Raw genomic sequence first — 20,150 nt, forward strand, 5'->3', positions numbered from 1 at the left:
TCACCTCCAAATTTGATATAGTGGCATAGTATACTTCAAATTCATGCAGTAAACATATTTTCTAGCGCAGAGAATACTAATAAAGAGACTGTCACTCAGGTTCCCTCCCATTTCACACTTGTCCAGATCCTTCTACCTTCCCTGGGGCTAAAAAAAGCTATCTCTGTAGTCACTGCAGCATTCTTTTTATTATGAAAATTTATCTTTAGGGAAGTATTTAACATTGCTTATTTGGATGTAGTTTAGAAACTGGCATTTTTGGGGAAGGTGACCAAATCTCTAGGTAGAGAATGTCAGCAAGGCCTTTGCTAATTACAACAAACCAATGCATGGAAACTGCTACTAGGACTTAAAGGAAACTAATGTTAGAGTCAAACTCACCTGACCTAACTTCAAGCACTTCACTGAGGAGGCTGGGGACCTTACGTGCCTTCTGTAGTCAGTGGAGAAGGAAAGAAACCTCCAAGAGATCTACCTCCTCTTAGGGCAAAGCCCTCTCTGAAGGTGCCTGCTGCCACCACTCACTATAGAAGAAGGCAGGGAGAGTCTATACCTACTTCTCATGCTTTAGCCAAAAGCCAAAAGTTAGACAGTCCTTGGTGAGGGACTGATGACAGTCCTCAGTCTTGGCCTTTGCAAGACTTGTGCTTCCTTGAACTGAACAGGAATCTTCCCGTGAATTCCAGTGAGAGCAGAGAGATACGAGTGTGGATTGCTCCTCTGACTCCAAATCCTCTGTAGGATTTTTGCCTATCTTTTGCTCAGTCACTTAATCCACACTTAGAAACAGGTGAAATCTAAAATACAAAAAATATCAAAAATACCACCTGTAGAGCAATCAGGGTCAGAACACTTAGTTTTTAAGTGTTTCATTTAGGGTTTCAGAACGGAAATGTCCCTTTTTGCCTGATACAGATCCGCATTAAGAACAAAACCTTTTGTCAGTCTCAGTGCTCTCAGGAAATGGGATGATTTCTCAGGTAAGAGAAGACTGAGTAATTTAAATCACAGGGATCATACACCCTTTTCATCTGTAGTTCAGTAAAGGTGGAAGTTGCTCATTTTGGCACCTGCACGTGCAGTGAGCAGGGCTGACCCAGGGATGGCAGCTGGGGTCATCCAAGAGTCCAGGTCATCAGGCAAGTTCATGGTGCTAAGGCTGGTCCAAGGGCACACAGGGAAGTCAATCCGCAAGTCCAGGTCCTGGTCAGGCCTGGTGAGGGTAACCGGGGTCAAACACAGCCCCATGACGGCCCAGCAGGACCTTGGGGATGGGGACAGGCCGAGGTCAGGCCAGGCGGTCACCACAGGTCTGGGGGGCCCATGGCCAGGCAGGGGCAGGGCTGTGGTGGGGCTGGAGCCGGCACTGTTGCAGCCTCGTGGGGCACGAACTGACGGCCCCAGGCTGGGCTGCAATGGGGCTGGGCTGGGCAGGGGGGAAGGCCCCGGGGGGTGGGCAGGGACAGGCAGGGCTGGAGGTGCCCCAATAGTGCATTGGTTGTAGATATTCAGGCACTCCATTTTTATCAGATTTCACTAAAACTAATGGCTGATACTTTGCAATGTCTCTTGCTCTCCTTTTCTAAAAATGTCAAAGTCTGTTGCCCTAAGAAGATCCTCAAAAACAGATACAAGAATGACTTGCTATGAAGACCTCAACCTGCAGTGCTGTAGGCTGCTGCAGTTACCTAAATCTTTACCACTGTTGCAGATTACTTCCATTTATCAGTGTTTCCATCCTGTCCACTCACAATATTTCACTATCACTACCCTTTTATTTTTGAATATTCCACATAGCTGCATTTCTTGCAGGAGGAATTTGGTAAAGAGCAACATGAAATTTGAAGATTTTTGCTTACAGGCAGCCTGAATAATATTGCATCAGCATTCAATAGTCTCTACTAATTTATTCCTGCTCTCTTGTGATATGTATGCACACGGTGTGTAAACAGGGTCTGTAACAGAGTGAACGATGCAGGGTTTGACTTTACCTTCCTCACGCACAATAGACAGGTTCCCCCTCCATAAATTGTTCCATCTGTAAATTATCCAGTAGGTTAATAGATTTTAGAGCCTGAAGGGACTTTTGGCATCATCTAGCCTGAATTACCTGTCGTGTAACCCAAGACAGAATTATATCCAGTGATTCCTCACAGGGAAGGAATTATTCTCCCTAACTTGTCACAGTGGGAGATCTTTGGTGACAATACTATTCTGCTCACTATGAATAAAGTAAAGTAAAGAGCATATTGCCCTTAAAAATTACTTGCAAATGGAGATTTTCTAAGGATATGTCACCAGCAGTTAAAGAGAGATTCCATTTATATTAAATGATAAATGTTCTCAAGTGATTTTAGGCTTCACTCCACAAAGGTGTTTAAGAGTGATTAGCTCTGAACTTGTGAATTGTCTAATCTGTTTCCATAGGACTACCCGTGTGCTTACAACAGAGTCTGTATTTAAGTGCTTTGCTAGCTTATGAGTCTAAAAAGCTAACTGAATACATTTAAAACAGCATCAAATAAGCTTAGGTGTGAGCTAAGACTCTAAACCAGTAATAGCTGACCTGCAGCAAAATGGCTTCAAGGCAAGTCTGGAAACATTACAGTGTCTGTATTCAACACCAAGGTGATTTCAATTTTTCTTTGAGTGTGGCAATCACATGTTTATAAAACAGCCTTGGTACATAACATTCCCACTTGAAAATCTTCATTTTTGTTATTAGTCACCACAAAATAATGCTCATTCCTTAAGTGCAGGAAAAGAAGTAGATGGTGTTGGTGGTATGTATTGAGCAAAGACTGACTTTTAAGTAGCAACTGCTGGAGTTGGAGTTTGCTCAGCCAAAGCTACTTTCATTTACCTTTCTTTAAAGATGACAGCAGTCACAACAGCTGTGTCACGGCATAAACTCAGTCTCGAATCAACATTAATTGGAATCCATGAGGAGCACCTTATACTTTCAGGAAAACACAAAATTATGTCAAAGCACATCAGAAAAAGTTACATGTCAAGAAGATATCAAAATAATATCAATATAGACAAATAAGAAAATGAAAGATGAAATGCAGCAAAGACTATTGCCACTTTTTGGAAATAACTGTACAGTGTCCAGATGACTGCAAAACTAATTGGCACACTGGGAGAAGATCAACAAATTAGCTCTTCAGCAACTTAGGTATGAGCTAGGAACCTAACTAAAATTAGCAAGCAAAGCTTCAGGGCAAGTCTGCAAACATTACAGAGTCCATACAACAGTAAGCTGATTTCAGGATGTCTTCAGGTAGACAATTATCCTGTCTACTTTAAAGAATATCCTCTATTTCCTTGATTTGTTCCATGGGGTTATCCCCATCCCTTATGCTAAAGATGTCTCTTATTTCATGTATTTATCACATGAGGTGTGAATCTATTGATTAAGCCTTCAAAGAGCATCACTAAGATTCTGCTTAATCTTCATTCCCTTGCAGACTTCAGCCTGAACAAACTGCAGTCCATTAGCAATACCAGTCACAAAGCTTATACCAAAAAAGTAATGCTATTTTTCTTTCCTACTCTCCTAAGATGGTAATGAATGGAACACCTGAACTAAAAATTGTAGATACGACTTCTCCAGTAAGACTTTGCTGGTAGAGGTAATTTCCTAAATCTCTGCTTTTGTAGTTGTAACTTGAATAAAGAAATTATGTGCAAGACAGGAAACCCCTAGGAAGCTTTAACTGGCTATGCAGATGAGAAAGTGATGTCTGCATGTGAAGTAGTGTGAAGCAAAAGGAATGGAGTGAAACAGATGGTGCTAGAGCCCTGACACCACCCTACAAGCAGCTCAGAGTCTCAGAACCAGCTCTGGCCAGGTCTCACAGATGCAGTAGGAGTGCATTAGGTGAGCTCCTGTAGGGCATCTTTCGGTTTTTAGTTCCTTCTAAAGGAATCCAGTTTGTATGCTTCAAGACCTGTTTTGTTGTAATTCAAAGCATGCTAAGGGGGTAATTTTTTCAAAAGCTAACTCCTGATCTGAACTGATCTGAATGTAGGTGCAGTATACATGGACACCATATGCAGGAGCCAGTCTGCTCTGCTGGGTTCAGAGACATGGTAGCAAACCAATCCATCTGGCAGGACTTGGAAACTTGCAAGCAGAAGCTTTATTAGAATCCTTTGGGAGCTCTAATGTAGGTTTGATACCCTGTTAATAGAGGGAAAGACCAGCCCTTCAGATGTTTTATTGTAGCGAGCTGCTGTTGTGCCCTGAGTGCCAAGATAGTCACAGAAGACTTCAGCACCATGTAATGGAACCAGAAATAGAAATTGTTTTCCTTCAAGCTTAGGACAGAGGCTGAAAGTTTCAGCTTAGTCTGCTCTCCTTTGCGTACCTAGATATGTGTCCACAAAATATTTCAAAAGATCTTCATTTTGCCTGCTGTAAATAGAAAAGGGTTTATGTCTATACAAGATTGCTGAGGGCAAAAAGAGCTGCAAAAACAGCAAGCCAGATCTCAGAGGAGAGAGGGAGAACAGCCCTTCTCCCCTTCCCTTTCTCTACCACATCCCAAGATTTCTAACCCTCCAGCTGAAGCCCAGCTATGCAATTAGTCCCTAGCCTTTAGCACAACTTGGGGGACTGAAATCTCTTGCTGAGGGAGAGAAACCCAGTGGGAGGTGGAGATGGGAACAAGTGACCTCCTTTGACATGTGAACCCAAAAAAGAGGTCAACAATACAGAACAGAATGTCCTCCAGTAACAGTAGATCCTACATAGAGGAGACTCCGTTTTCCCCCTGCCCACATCTGTTTCCTGTTCTCCTTCTGCATGTTTCCATTTTGGCACTGAAGCATGTTGACTGCTCAAGCAATGGCTTTTGTGTCCATGGTCTAGACACTCAAGGGGCTAGAAATGTTGGGATATAGCATGAAGGAGGAAACAATAAAAATATACTATTTCTGCTGGTTTTTTTTTCCCTCTAGATAAACTACTGGCTTGTCTTATAAGTCATAATTAACATTAACTTCAGAGCAAAATTATTTTCTCAACAATATGATGGCAACTTTAGGAGTTTTGTCAGTTGCTTGCTTCTAAGGCAGTTTTTGTTTGGCATGAGAAAGACCAATCTGCGGCCAAACTGGTGCCACACACAGAGTGAAAAAGACAGCTGTAGGAAGTTACCCTGTCATACATGTGCTGTGTTCAGTGCAAATGGAGGACCCAGACATGCCAAAGTCTCATGCCTGACACATCAGACTCATCTCACTCACAGCTTGCTGCCAGAAACTCTCCTCCGTTCCTTTCCCTGAGTGAAGGCGCTGCCCCCGCAGTCCTGGTGCACTGAGCTATGAAAGGAGTTTGAACAGCAGGGATTTCCCTGGAGCTGGAGGCACTCCCTCATTCCTGCTCCCTCCTGGAGACCAGGGCATCCAGGCATACCCAGTTCCCCTGCACAGTCACTATGAGCACGGCTACTGCTGTTGCCCAGCATGTCCTTAAATGACTTTATATCCCTGCTTGGCTACCTGGTCCCTGGTTTCCTATAGCAGGACATACACACACACCCTTGTGGTCCCCCTACAGCTCATTAATGGGGGGACAAAACAGGGAATTTGTTAATTTATAGGACAGTTTTCTAGCTGCAGTTCTTTGCAACATTGTGATTTCAGGGCATGTTTTCAAATTCAAATATCACTCTTCTACCTAGGCCGTTTGCAACCTTGGATGTAGCTTAGCAACACAGCCAAAAATGAGAAGCCTCGGGCACACAGACAAGTTACCGTGTGTCAGCTGCTGTGGGATGGCTCTCTGCATGTATGTTGTTGAATATCTCCAATGAAAGATTTGGACAGACTTGGATTTTGTCACAGACTGAGTGCATACACAATTACTCTACACTAGCAGATAGGAAGTAATTTTTACCCCACTTTCATCCCGCCTGGGCCCTTGGTTTTATGTTGGTTGGTTTGACAGCCCCTGTGTAGACACAGCCTGCAGATGACTGGGACCGTGTTTCTATAATTTTCCACTTTCCTCATGTCTGAAGGACGGCTTGGCAGGGTTTCTGCAGATGTGGGCCTAGCAGATGCTGCTTGGCAGAGGGCCTGTGGAAGCACCCATGGAGTGGGAAGGAAATGCTGGCTGTGGTTTAGTGTTTGTGGAGGGCTGGGGAAAGACTGGGGGCACAGAGAGAAAAATTACACAGATGCTGCTCAGTGCAGTGGGGACAATGAGGATTCACAGAGGATGTGAGATATTAGTCGATCATTTGATTGCTCTTTCTGAGGGCATTGACCCAACACATGTGAAAGAGAGGTCAAACAAGACTTTCAGCTCATGCCTAAGAGAAGTGTGAAGATTTGGGAAAAAAAGGGAAACAAACCCTGTTTTTCCTCTTTTTTTTTTTTTCTTTGAGGACTGGTACTCTAAAATAGGAAATTTGGTAGCATCAAAGAAGTTTCATGTGAAATATTTCCTCTGAGAACAAACTGTGAAATAAGTGTAAGACTAAAGTTCAAAATGATGTTACTGCTATATCTCAAAAGGCTTTCTATAACTACTCACTGTTTCAAATCAGTTTATTTCAAAGCTTACAGTATTATCTATACAGTTTCCATATATCCAGAGCCTACACACCACATATATCTATTTCGTGCTTTCAGTAACAAAGGAAATAAATTGTTTAAGCAAGAAAATAACTCTTACAGATATTTGCATGCATATGAAAATGTTTAGGTCAGCGAAGAACTTCCCCTGAGGAGAGAAAAATAGATAGCTCAAATGAAAGCAGAGACATAAGCAGAAACATGCATTAGATCTGTATTCATCCGGGCAGCCAGCATGAGAGATTTTAATAGATCTGCACTGAATGACATCCAGCCCAAGATCCAGCATTTTGCATTTATTATTTAGCTGTTTAGATAAAAGCATTGGATTTTTTCACTGTATTAAGTGATTCTGACATGCCTTTCACGGATTAAGTTGTCCTCCATCCTTAAAAATGCTATCCCTGGACCTTGCTGGCTGGCAGGTCACATGGATTTCAATGGAAATACCAGCATTGTCTTACTCAAGTTGGCTACATGTGACAGCAGAGATTTGGATTCCTCCAAGCAGACACTAAACCAAGTGAAGACCCCTGGGGACAATAGATGGGGAAACACACATACTCCAGAATTCACTGGATTATTTATAAAACATGATGACTTTAAATAGGCTGTTTCTATAGCAGCTCACGAATCTTCTGCATTTCTGAGATTTAGGTTGTTTTCTTTTTTTTGTCTCCTGGGTTTCTCACAATATAAGTTGCATTTTCTGTTTGTTTGCTTTTTTTCCCCTAATGCCAACAAAATCTCTGGAATTGGCACTGAGGCTCTGGGTGCCTGAAGAAGCAATATGTCAAATTGAGCCATACACAATTTAATTTCTCTCAGGATCTTAATAATCACAATATCTTTCAAACATAAGGTACAAAGCTTCCTTTCAAAAAGAAAGCTTCAATTTTTACATGTCTGCCTTATTCCCCTGCTAAAGAGGATTCAAATTCTCCAAGCAACAAAGGCAGAGGCAGCTACTTAGTTATCAGAATTTGTATATCATCATTGTTTATTATTTATATCCCAATGGCATTATATTATACACAGTGCAACACAGATGGAGACAGGCCTATCTGCATCATATAAATTCTAGTCTTAACTATAGCCAACAAGCAAAAGGAATGGGAAGATGGTCTTGATCTCTCGGCCTTAGTTCATCACCTTTAAAATGGTCATATTAGGGCTCAACATTTTTGGACATATATCTACCATCGAAATGAGTGAGAGCTACAGCTTTAAAAAAATCTCAGCCTGACGATTTTCTAGAGACTTCTCCAGAGACATAATTTCTGTCTGAAACAGGAATGGCACTTTGGGCTTCAACGCTGTACGTGGAAGCCCCAGCAAATACATTACAAAAATGGGTTCTGTGTTCCTGTGAATCCTAATGGCTCAAACACACAGAGGGCAAATAAGAAGACCCCAATTTATTGTTAAATAAAACAATTAAGAAAGGACCTCATAGCAGGTAGGCTGGTCTTTTGCATTTTAGATGTATGAGTCACGGTTTTGAACATTTGGGGCAGCAAGCTTTGCCCCCATATTTTGTTACTGCTGCCTCTGAGTGGGGTACCAGTCTGCATTGCTGACAGCCTGAGAGCATAAATCAAATTATTGCCTATCCTTCTTTATGTTATTTTGCAATGTGTGAAGAACTGCCATCCTTAACAACTGTATATTTAAAAGTATGAATCAGCAAAATCCTTACCTGTTTCTTTTTCTGTTAGAGATTGGCTAAACAAACTACCAATGTAACCTCAAACAATAGACGCTCAATGAATATTGTGCTGATTGGTTTCTGGTTTACAGGCTCTTTTATTGGACTCCCACCAGCAGGAGGCTCAGATATGCCAAGCACGATTAAAAATGTTATTTGCAAATACAGTTCGCAGTCCATTCATGGTGGGAATTATTTGCTTCTTACCTCTCAGGAATTTTCTCTTACTTGACTGAACAGAAGAGGAACATTTCTTCATTTTAGGACTCGGATATAGGAAACGGATCCTGACATTTTTTTCATAATCCTCTTGTTCTCTCCATGTTTCTCTTTTTACCTTTGCTGTGTAATATGATGTGTTGTGGACTGCTGTTTGGCTAAGAGGAGATAAGCGCACTTTGCTCCAGAACCCAACACTGCTGCTCCATGAATCAGCCACAGAAGCACTAGTTGTGTGAAAAAGGACCAAAAAAGAAAAGGAATTCCAACTTAGAGTCAAGCTGTGCAATGAAGCTCCATAGGAAACATCTATTGAATTAACTGACATTAAACAAAGAACTGAACCTGTGTGATCAAGCCCCATCCATGGGAGATCAAAGAAATCCAAGAGGCCATTAGTGAGTGAGGGTTATCTCCCCAGTCACCTAAACCAGAGGTTATCTTCACTGCTTCCTTGCTACTCCAATACACCTCAAGAACTCCCTGGATAAAATCTGCCTGAAAGCTGAACTCTTCCTCCTATCAGCACTTTCTCAGATTCTGCCCTTTGTATGTGGCCCAAGTTCTCCTTCACCAAGCCACTACATTATCCACCTTGATACTGGGCTCTGTTGCATGGTCCAGCTGAGAACATCTACTATAGAGCTACATATGCCCAAGTAATCTATATAAAAAAACGCTTATTGTCATGTCATCCCTCCTCACACTCATCACCTGTTTGCTGGCTCATCTATTTTTGGTTTTTTCCCCATCTGTTGGGCCTTCCGTTTTCTTGCCCTGTAAGCTCTGTACTACAACTTTGTGTAGTAACTAGCACAAAATGACACCTCCCAGCACTGAGCACTAACAAAGGTAGTAGGAGAGTGATAATAACATGTCCCTGGCCCAGCAGAAATTTCACCTGAATCATTTGAACTCACGTACCTAAAGAAAACAAACTATTGCTACTCCAGTCTTTTATGTATCTGGAATTTTTATCCATGGCACAATTGACCATTTCTACCATTATAGATAGTGCTGAACTGTTTTATCTGCAACACAATAAATCTTTCCTGCACTAATCAGTTATTCACTGACCCCTTGGTAGGTAACAACGGATGGGCCTGCTGTGGTTCTGCAGTGCTAACGGCACCCCGCAATGCTGTAATAAGCATGCTGTGATGACCAGTAATTACACCAGTCAGAACACAGTCTGAAAAACACTATAGTAATCTTGAAGTGAACAAAATACTTAGCCCTGTAATCTCTCTACACACAGCCTAGTGTTGAACCCATGTCCAGCTGCTCACTGTCAGCAGGACCCCATGCGGCTGCACTGGGCCGGACCGGAATGGTGCCACCTCGGGTGTGCAGAGAACGGCAGGCAGTGAACTGCTTGTGAAACATGAAGGTTTTGGCTCCTTCTCTGCAGAGCAAAAGGCTGTGTTTGTATCCCATGCAAGAGGATGTGTGTCCACATACAAATATGGGTTACAGACATGCACAGAGTTAATTACCACAGTATAAACTAGCTGGGCAACCACCTACAATTGTTCCATCTCTCTCAGTCACGCACACATCATGTGGCCAAGCTTCCAAGTAAGCAGGCTGAATATTTGTAAGCCTCTACATTTATCTAAAAGGGGGTTAAACCATTAGGATTTTCTTCCTTTTATACTTCCATTTTACATTTGCAGGATTTTCTCCATCCCTGTGTCTGGGATCCTTTGATTTATGGAGGAAGTAAACAGCTCCCTTAACTTTAACCTTAATTCTAAACTGACCCCACTGTGTGGGCAGGGGTTGAAAAAGGCTATTGAGGAGAACACAACAGCTTCCTAGAACCAGCATCCACTCAAGTGTTTCATCGGGCATTGGTTGTCAGCACAGTCAAGTAAATCCCAATTACTTACTCCCTTACCAACTCTGCATTTCCTATGAAAGATGCATAATTGAGAAAATAACCATTACTGCTATGCTTAATCCATCGATCTTGTACAATCCATCCAAAGCATTGAGTCCCAACCACCCAAAATTAGAAAATACTCATTCTTGAATCATGAGTTCCTGGAGGTCACTAGGCTTGATTTCTAGGGCAGCATTGCACCATCTTGCTGCAAACAAAATGAAGAGGAAGTGAAAAAAAGTCTTTCTGCCTCCAGATTTCAAGGACTGGATGAATTTCCCCCTAAAATCAGTGCCGTGATATGTGTTTGCATTTTTCATTCAGATCTATTGGCACTTTCTGAAGGTCAGTTTACATCTTGACAGCTCCAGTTCAGTACTGCAGAACTGAAGCTAGGTGGGCCAGGGCCCCCTCTCCAACTCCCAGTGTTTCAAACAAGTATTTTGTAGCTAGCTGTAAAGAAATGGGATGCTTCCTCCACAAAATGTTGTAGTTAATCCATTGTGCAAAACATTTCCTTTTGATTAGTGAGAGTATACAGCCTTTTAATAGTTTCTTTGTCATTCATTACATCCTGTTTGTATCACAGATCTCCATTACTTTTCACATGAACCATGGGTCTAAGGTAGTAGAAAAGTTTTTCAGAACTTCTTTCATTCTTACGTTAAAGACAACAAAGCAGGTCACTCCTCAACAAAATGCACATGAAATAAAATGTGTTTTCTCTAAGTCACACATCTTGTTTCATGGAAGAAGTAGCTAAATGCTTATGACATTGCCAATAGGTGCCTAACACAAAAATAAGCACACAAAAGAGAAGTAACCTGATCTAGACACTAGCGACACAGCCACAAGTATTACTCTGTGCAGGTATCCAAATGACATGCAATAGCAGGGTCAAATCCGTACTTGACTGTGATTTTGCTAAAGTTACAACAGCAATGCTTTTGTCCCCTCTGCTTTATTTAATTAATGTCGCACCCATTACTGAGCTGCAGCAATACTGACATTCCAGGAAGCAATGTTTGGCTCTTGCTAATGAGAAAAAGACCTGTAAATCTTGCAATGAGAGATTAGTATTAATTTGTGCCTATGGGATTCTGATACTGAATTACTGGCCTTAAATATCTGCTCCATGAGGAACTACTGCTGCATATTAATCCTAAACTTATCAACCATTGAGCTGCAATAAGACAAGTATAACAAGGACTGACATAATGCCAAGTGACATAGCACGTGCATGCCATACCATATGCACTCACCCATTAAGCAACATCAATATTCAGCCCCTACACACAGTCTGCACTATTCACTTCGAGGCAGAACCAGCTGAAAGACTCATTCAGACAGCCCAGATCTACCACAGATCCACTCCCACATGCATACAGAGAAAGTCATCTGGAACAGCAACACAGCCTGTCAGAAAGACTTGTGAGGTTACCATCAGTTTTGCCACCACGTGCATTATTTTCCCTAGCTATGATGATTCATAGTGAGACATCTGATTGAGTCATCTTCCATGCAGGCTCTTAGCAAAAATTTAAGTGATCAGATAAACTTAGGAAAGTTTTCTGAAGCACTTCCCTCAAGCCTAACGCACTTTTTTATTATGGGGCATTCTATCTTTGCTGCAAGGTGACATGAGGTCAACATGATCCAGTCAGACTGCCTGCATTTTATGACTTCCCCTACTGCTGAAAACGGCACACCAGACACAAATGCCCTTGAAAGTCCACAGTCAAGAACCAAACCCCTATACTACATTTAGCAAGTCTCAAAACCTGCTTTGCTGTGGCTGCTCATACTGGGGCTTTTCACAGGGATGGCTTTAAGATGGATTGTTGAATATTTTTTAAGGTGCAGTAACAGTTTAAGGGCATGTGCCTTTGTTAAAAGGCTCAGTAAAATGCATACCGTTGCATTTTGGTTTTTATACAAGCCTGTAAAAAGCTTTGCTGCAAGAATTCCTCTTATTTCAGAACGTAGCAAATACTTCTATGTGGAAGTGCAAAAGTTCAAGGAGGTCTCAAATGAAAAGAGATAGAAGCTCTCCTTTTCCATGAGATAAATCTTTATATTCATATGAGTTCTACCATAATATATGAGCACCTCATAATCATTAACATCCTTGTGACAGCTTCGTGAAGCAAGATAATGCTACTATCTCCAATTTACAAAGGAGAAGCTGAAGCACAGGAAGACTAAAACTGTGGTTCATTTCATTGGGTTTCAAGCATCCTAAAGTTAGGCACCTTGTCTAAAACAGTAAATTGAGCTCTCTCCATCATCAACAGAATGAAAGTCAAGCACTTTACAAAGGCAACTGGTCCTTCCTAAGAAGTAAGTTAAAGTTATTCTAGGGGATCATCTCTCCCTAAACTGGCTACAGAGAGAAACTTCATGCCTGGAGAAGACAAGATGCCTTAGTTTTGGTCAGATAATTCCCACTCATGAGGACTGATTTGGATTATAAAGAAAGCATGCAGCAAAACATAATTTTGAGCTTGTATCTCTCAAAACCTGAGCCTACACCTTAACTGCTGAGTCACACAAAATAGTGTGTATTAGATCACTCTAATGATCCGGACAAAACGGGATAAGACATTAAATACACATTTGCTAAAATTTTCTCAGGTGGATTTGACACAATATGGAAACTTTGAAATGAGTTTAATCTATCACTAATTCTATAACATTTATTACAGATCCAGATCAAGGTAGCTTGTCTGAAAGTGTCTGATATATACAATGATGTATGAAAGATGGCAGAACTAGTGAAAAGGCTGGATGCTACCATCACCTTTTCAAAAATGAATGAGGGAAGTCATCAAATACATGGCTGGATCATGCAGCTGTTTTCTCTCGAAGCCAGTAGAACATAAAATGAAAAAGTAAGGTCAAAAAACAACCTGGATGTTTGGACTAACATGCACTGATCAGATCATATCTCACATTTAAGTAACCATCTGGTTAGTTTGTTAAACATTGTTTTACTTGTTTTTCCTTTACTTTGCTATTTCCTTAAAATATTCCTCTATAACAAATCTTTCCTGGAGCTTCTGCATGAAATGTGGCAGCTTTCAAGCAACACAAGGGCAGAAGAAAATGAGCTGGCTTCCAAAGAGAAAGGAGAGAATGAAGCAGCAGCCACAAGAGCCCAGTTGGTTTTAAGTATGTTACCATCATCCTGTAAATTTCCCATCAGTTTGGCTAGTTGCACTGTAATTTTTCCATAATAATTTTTTCCAGAAGAAATGAAGTGTGACAGTCTGGACTGGGTTCAAAATCAGCTAGTCTCTCTGATTTCAGTGGAGTTGTTTGGAGTGTAAATTTAGTGCAGAATTTTGGTCTGTCTTGTACAGTTAAGTGAAAACAGGTGTTCAGAACAGACAGAAATGGGGTGGCCAAACCATAGGTTTATTCAAACTAGTATTAAAATGTATTTTGGAACCAAAGTTACAGCTAAAGTGTTTTGGGTTAAATATATGATTTATTATTTCATTTTTGTAGTGATCTAACAACGTACAAGGCAATCAATCATGAATTTCATATAATGATCCCAGTCTCTACTGGGTCTTTTTTTTTATGCCGTGGTAACGTTGAGAAATCTATGAGGAAGATTTTCTTTTCTTTTACAAACCTGCCTCTTTTTCAACATTTCTCATCATTCTGAAAATCTGCTAATTAACTTGCTCATATATCTGCTAATTTAAGAGGAACTGAAATGGTTTAAAATAAATATATGTGCAACCCTGTTTAACTTTGTAAGCTATAGTTTACATAATGCACAGGCATTGAGATATCAAAGCACTGAAGAAAAAGACCAAAGAAGCCAGTCTGTGGAATCAATACACAACCAGGCTACAGCAGCTACAGACCAAAAAAAGCAATAGCAGAGTGCTCCTATCATTTAGATGAGTAGTTCTAGGCAGCCTGTCAATGCTGCCATACAACCTCTTGTGCTTGTTTTTACAAGATGGAAAGTCATACAAGAATATTTAGGTCAAATAAATAATATATACCTCATAAATAGTAGAATTCAGCGGATGGGTCTTCGGAGGATTCCCTTCAGTGGACGGCATTTGTTTCCTGAAACCACATACAAGCATGTTTTAACCATTTATATCAAGAGGATCAGTGATTTATATTATGTTGCTGTTCTTTCATATTCATATTCAGAAGGATATACTTAGTCAAAAAAAAAAAAAAAACCAGAAAAGCAAAAATCAAGGATACACATTCCAGGCATAAATGAAAAATATATAGGGTCAGCTACTGGTTGTAGACTTCTTTCTCCCACAAGTACAGCTCTTAACAACTCTCATGTAGTTACTGAGTGATCTAGAATTTTCTTCTTCCGCAAACCACAGATCTGAATTCATCCTGAAACAAAGACTAAATTTAAGATTCTATCCATCACTTAAGAAGCACGTGCAGGAAGCATGGCAAGTTCACACAGAGAGGTCCAGCTGCCCAGCAGCCTATGTCCAAAGACTATGAGTTCCAGTTCCCATTATGTCTATATTTATTGTTTCTTTACATGTCATAACACATTTTCCTATTATTATCAGCCACCTACCATCAGGGACTACCATGTGCTCTCTAACATTGCTTTTCTTAATCATACATTTACCATACGTTCTTGTCTCACTTACTACACTTGACACATTTTCAAGCACCCAATGCAAATAGCTAATTACAGTCATAACTGGAGTGCCTTTCAGACCAGCATACATGCCTCATGGTTGCCAGACTGTGGATCCAGAACTCCCTTGCATGTACTCAGCCAACAGATAAAGCCACAGTCTAACCATTTTCCAAAACAGCATAGATTAACCTGCACCATTATGTCACTGAAAACTGGCTTGGCTTGCACAAAGAGAAGCTAATACTGCTCAACCTATTTAGCCATAGATTTCTCCAAAAACTTCTCCGATATCAAAAGACTTGAGACACAACATTATAAAGATCATAATCCTCAAGAAATGTATTCTTCTGCAACATGGCTATATGAATTTGAAGAGAGTGCCATGACAGCACAAGCAATAATAACTTCGAGGGCCTCCAAGCAGATTTACTAGCCAGGATGGAGACAGATCTAACCCTGTGTCTGCAGCTCAGCACTTTCCCAGGTTCTATACTCATGATTCGTCCTGCTTAGGACACAAGCTAACAATGGAAAAACAATCTGGTCTCAATCTGATGACGAATCCCCATGGAATTACTCAAAAATCTCTAAGAGGAAAAAATAGTTAGGTTAGAATGCCCACAGTTCACAGCTTGGAGCATTTCTGCTACAGGAATTTTACAGTTGCAAGGATATAAGCAAAGGTACATTTATTTTATTCATACAATAGCCACCATGTGGGAATTCAGAAGCTTCTCATGTTGCAGCTGGTCAGCATCGTAAATCTCCATCTGGCCACTTAACTATCTTCTGTCCTGTTTCAGGTCTTATAGGTCATCACTGTGCCACAGAGGTTTAGAAAGAAAAACATGCAAAGAAGAAAAGTATTAGCCATTCCATCCATAAATGTAGACAGAGGATGATTATAGCTTCTTTTCAAGCCATTGCTGGGGTGGTTATTGGCACGTACAACAGCTCTCCTGGGATCAGCTGAAACCTAATGGGTTATAGCAGCCTTTATAGCAAGATTGTTAAAACAGAGCTAGAGACCTGGCAGGAAAGATATACAACATACCCTACATCAAAAAAGTGACAAAGATACAAATAACAAGGTTAGATTCTTAAGTGCTGTGAATAAGTTCGTTACAGAGTGTTAAGCTATTAGTATGGACTAATTTTACACAAAGGCGCTGCAATGGCATCACTCTAGATTCAGAAGTGATGCTTTCTGCCAGGAAGTCTCCCAGGAGAACCACTTCTGATTGCTTTTGTCCCACTCATGTCCCCCTCCCCCCCTCGACCCTGGGAAGGAGTGCTATATTTCAGCTCTTGCCGGAGAGAGACAAATGAGAGAAAAATCCTTCTACTGGGCTTGAAATCCCCAAATGCTTTTAGTGGTTGTTATTTCCCAAGTGAGCAATTTTTAACAGAATGTGTGGATAAAATTACACCACAAACCATCAAACCGAAGGGCAGAGCCTTCCCCATAATCAAGAATCACTCTCACAAGTGTTTCATTTCTGGAATTCCTTGAGTATTCATTGCCTTAAAGACAAGGGAGAGAGACCTCTGAAGTGCTCTGAATACACACTACATGGGAGAACTCTGTCTAGGCTTTATTGTAACAGAAACACTGGCTATATTTATTGGACACACCTTTGTTGTCCCATTAGAGTAAGCGAATGCAGCACCATGGTCTCGGACACATGATGCACAGTTGTACATCTGTACAGCAGTTGTGCAGTTGCACTGTTTACACTGTGGCCGTAGCACCCCTGAGCTCCCTACCAGAACTGTTGGATAATTAAATACCAATCAGACTCTGATCCCAAAAATGAGAAGTGGCATGGAAAGGTTATAGATTTACAGTAGTGTAAATGAAATCAAGACAAACCATCAGCTCTGCTCATCACCCTTTTCTTCCTGATCCTGAATCCTTCCCTCTAGGATTATTCTTTATTCATATGGCTGATGTGAATGTTTGCTCTCGTAAGTCTTCACAGCTTCAGATGCTTAATCACATACGTACTGCATCAGTGACCAGGGTAGCAGCCCTGTAGACCTGAGTTATTAAGTCCAGCTTTCAATTATCAGCTCTATGGTCACATATTTTACCATTCCTCCTTCCTTCAGAATTTCTAAATGTCAGGTGTATAAAGCATTTGACATTTAGAGAAACACCAGGATTGCAACAACTCCCCAAAGTATGACCATGCACTATTTTTTAGACCATATATGCTAATAAGCATGTAACTTTCAAGCCTCAATTGTACACCAACCCTAACATACATAATTTAAAATTACCAATTTAAAACATTTTAAAATTTAAGTAAGAACTGTTGCTAGTATAAAGAATGGATTTACCAGCATGTTGCCTGAACAAAAAATATGAGTGAATATGCAATTAGCATGTATGCACATAAATTCCACAGTATGAACTGACACGGGTTACAAATAATTGATTTGTGAGTGGATGTGTTCTCTGTGAACTTCAGAAATTTGTAACTCAGAATCACTCACTATTACCAGTCATCTTTGCTGAAGATATTTCTATGGATGAATGAGCCATGAAAATGAATCACTTTTATGGACACAGAAGGAGGTTGTTCTGGGTCACTGTCCAGATATTAAAATATTAGAAGCCTATGATCTAGTTTATAATTTATCATAGAGCTATAGTTAGCCCTAGAGATATTAAAAGTCATTTTGCTGCTCCTGAAACTGAAATTGCTCTAGAGACTTCTGCAGCTACTAGAGCTTAAATGCCAAATTCAATGATTTTATTAATATTTGTCTGTAAATTAAACTCATCAAAAAAAAAACCCAAGCTCTTATCATTTCAGTATTGCTGCAATCACATGGAAATTCAGCATAACTTAATCGTTACCAGTATGACTAACAGTACAATTATACTAAAACACTTGAGTCCAGCAGTGTATTCTGTGGGCATACAGTTCTTCAGCTACTGTCAGTGGGTGTTTTGATAGCGCAGGAAAGCCAAAAGTTAATGTCCAAAAGAGGAGGGCAGAGATTAGCATGTAAACCAAAATCAGATCAGACTGTCATGAAATGTGCTCTCTGTTCAAAATCGTTGTATTCCCAGTGACACGAAAAGAAAAATGAATGTCAAATAATACATCCAATCATTTCCTAGTATAAATTAAATTTTCAGTCATATTCAGCACTGGAAATATTAACAGATTTGGAAAATCATTTAAAAATATGTAATTAGGAGATAAAGTTTTACAGTCTTTACTTCTAATGTACACTACACAGGCTAAACCAATTTGATTATGAATACATCTGTAGTCACTGCATTCTTAGTGGTACTGTGGAGACTTCCTTGAGCAGGGTGAGGGAAGTGATTCTTCCCTTCTGTTCAGCACTTGTGAGACCACAGCTGGAGTACTGTTTCCAGTTTTGGGTTCTCTTAGGAAAGGAAGATGTTGACAAACTGAAGCAAGTCCAGTGGAGAGACACCAAGATGATCAGGGAGCTGGAGCACAGCACTTGGGATTCCAGGCTGAGAAAGCTAGTTTTTTTCAGCTTTCAAAAGAGAAGGCAAAGGGAGGATCTTATTGCTGGCTACAGCCTAATGGGAGAGTGTAGAAAAGATGGAGGCAGGCTCCTCTCAGAGCTGCCCTGCAGGAGCTGCACAGCAGGACGATAGGTAGTGGCACAAGTTGGGACATGGCAAATTCTAACTCAGCACGAAGAGAAAAAAATCGCCAGGAGGGTGTCAAGCATTGGTGCAGGTTGCTCAGAGAGGTGGTGGAATCTCCATCTTTGGAGATATTCAAAGTGGACATGGCCCTGGGTGACCAGCTGTAAGCAGACCTGCGTTGAGCGGGTTGGACTGGAGACCTCTGGAGGGCCCTTCCAGCCAACATGATTCCCTGACTCTGATCCCAGGGTTTCTAAGCTCTTGAATTCTGTCAAATTAGCACCATTAACAAGTCACCTAGTGTTTGTGGAGTTGCAGCAACTGTGCAGGAAAACAGTCTTGGCCCATGAAAAATGCAAGATGATGCCATTTAGCTTGGTTTTCTTTGATTGTAAGCTAAATTAAGTCACACAACTTCACAGCTGGGTCTGACTAAGAACATGGATGTAGACAGTACAGTTCAGCTGAGACGTGGTATCTTCATAAACTACTGTAGCTTGATCATGGTTCTCAGTCGTCACAGACTGTTCATGACAAAGACAGCAGCACAAAAGTAGAAACACCAGTTTTAAATAGGCAAACAAGACAAAAGAAAAATTACGCAGAGGAAGAGCCTCATTTGTCATACTAACCAGACATCTGTCTCTAAGTGAAACCTGATGAGGTATTTAAGGAAGGGAAAAGGGTGAAGGATGGAATGGATGAGGAGTTAAGGATGGAAAGATGGAAGGATGAAGGGTTAAGGGCAGAGCTGTGGGGACTAGTGGAATTAGAGCTTTGTAGGCGAGTACCTTGCATTTTACATGGGAGAATATATAGATTTACTTAGGGATTCAAACAGGAGGAAATTATAGTCAATGCAGCAACAAAAAGCACATTAGTAATTTTATTCTATTATTTTTTGTTTAACAAGAGAGTGGAAATGAATATAAGATCGGTAAATAGGAAATATAGCTTTTCCTTGAACAGCAACTTCAGTTTTTTTCTTCTTTAAAAAGGAATTCTGAAAGCAAGCAAAAAGTTAAAAGCCCATGTGACAGTGTTTGATTATTTGCCACCAGGATCAATCTGTGCTATCTAGTGCTATCAAGCACTATCAGTAACAGTTTTGTCTGTGTATTAATTTGGTGTGTACTAGCCACATGCGCAGATGCTGCCTAGACGGTTAGGTAGTAAAGGTAATCAGAGGAGCAGGGAAGATTCAGGGGCTATTCCATTAGATTTCACATCAATGATGTGAAAAATACAGAAAAGGCTTATTAAACACCTCTGTTTTATAGAAAATAGGAACATTTCCGGAAGCCTGATATACCAAAATAAAGCATAACAAGTATATCCAGCTACTCACATTGCATGTATGGAAAAAAATATCTCCACAGCACAAACATCAAATAAAACTCAGAAATCTTGGAGACTCATAGCATTTAAGGCTAAGTGGCAAGTTTGAGTCACTAAGTCT

This window comes from Dromaius novaehollandiae, chromosome 1, assembly GCF_036370855.1.
Source record: "Dromaius novaehollandiae isolate bDroNov1 chromosome 1, bDroNov1.hap1, whole genome shotgun sequence".
Lineage (NCBI taxonomy): Eukaryota > Metazoa > Chordata > Aves > Casuariiformes > Dromaiidae > Dromaius > Dromaius novaehollandiae.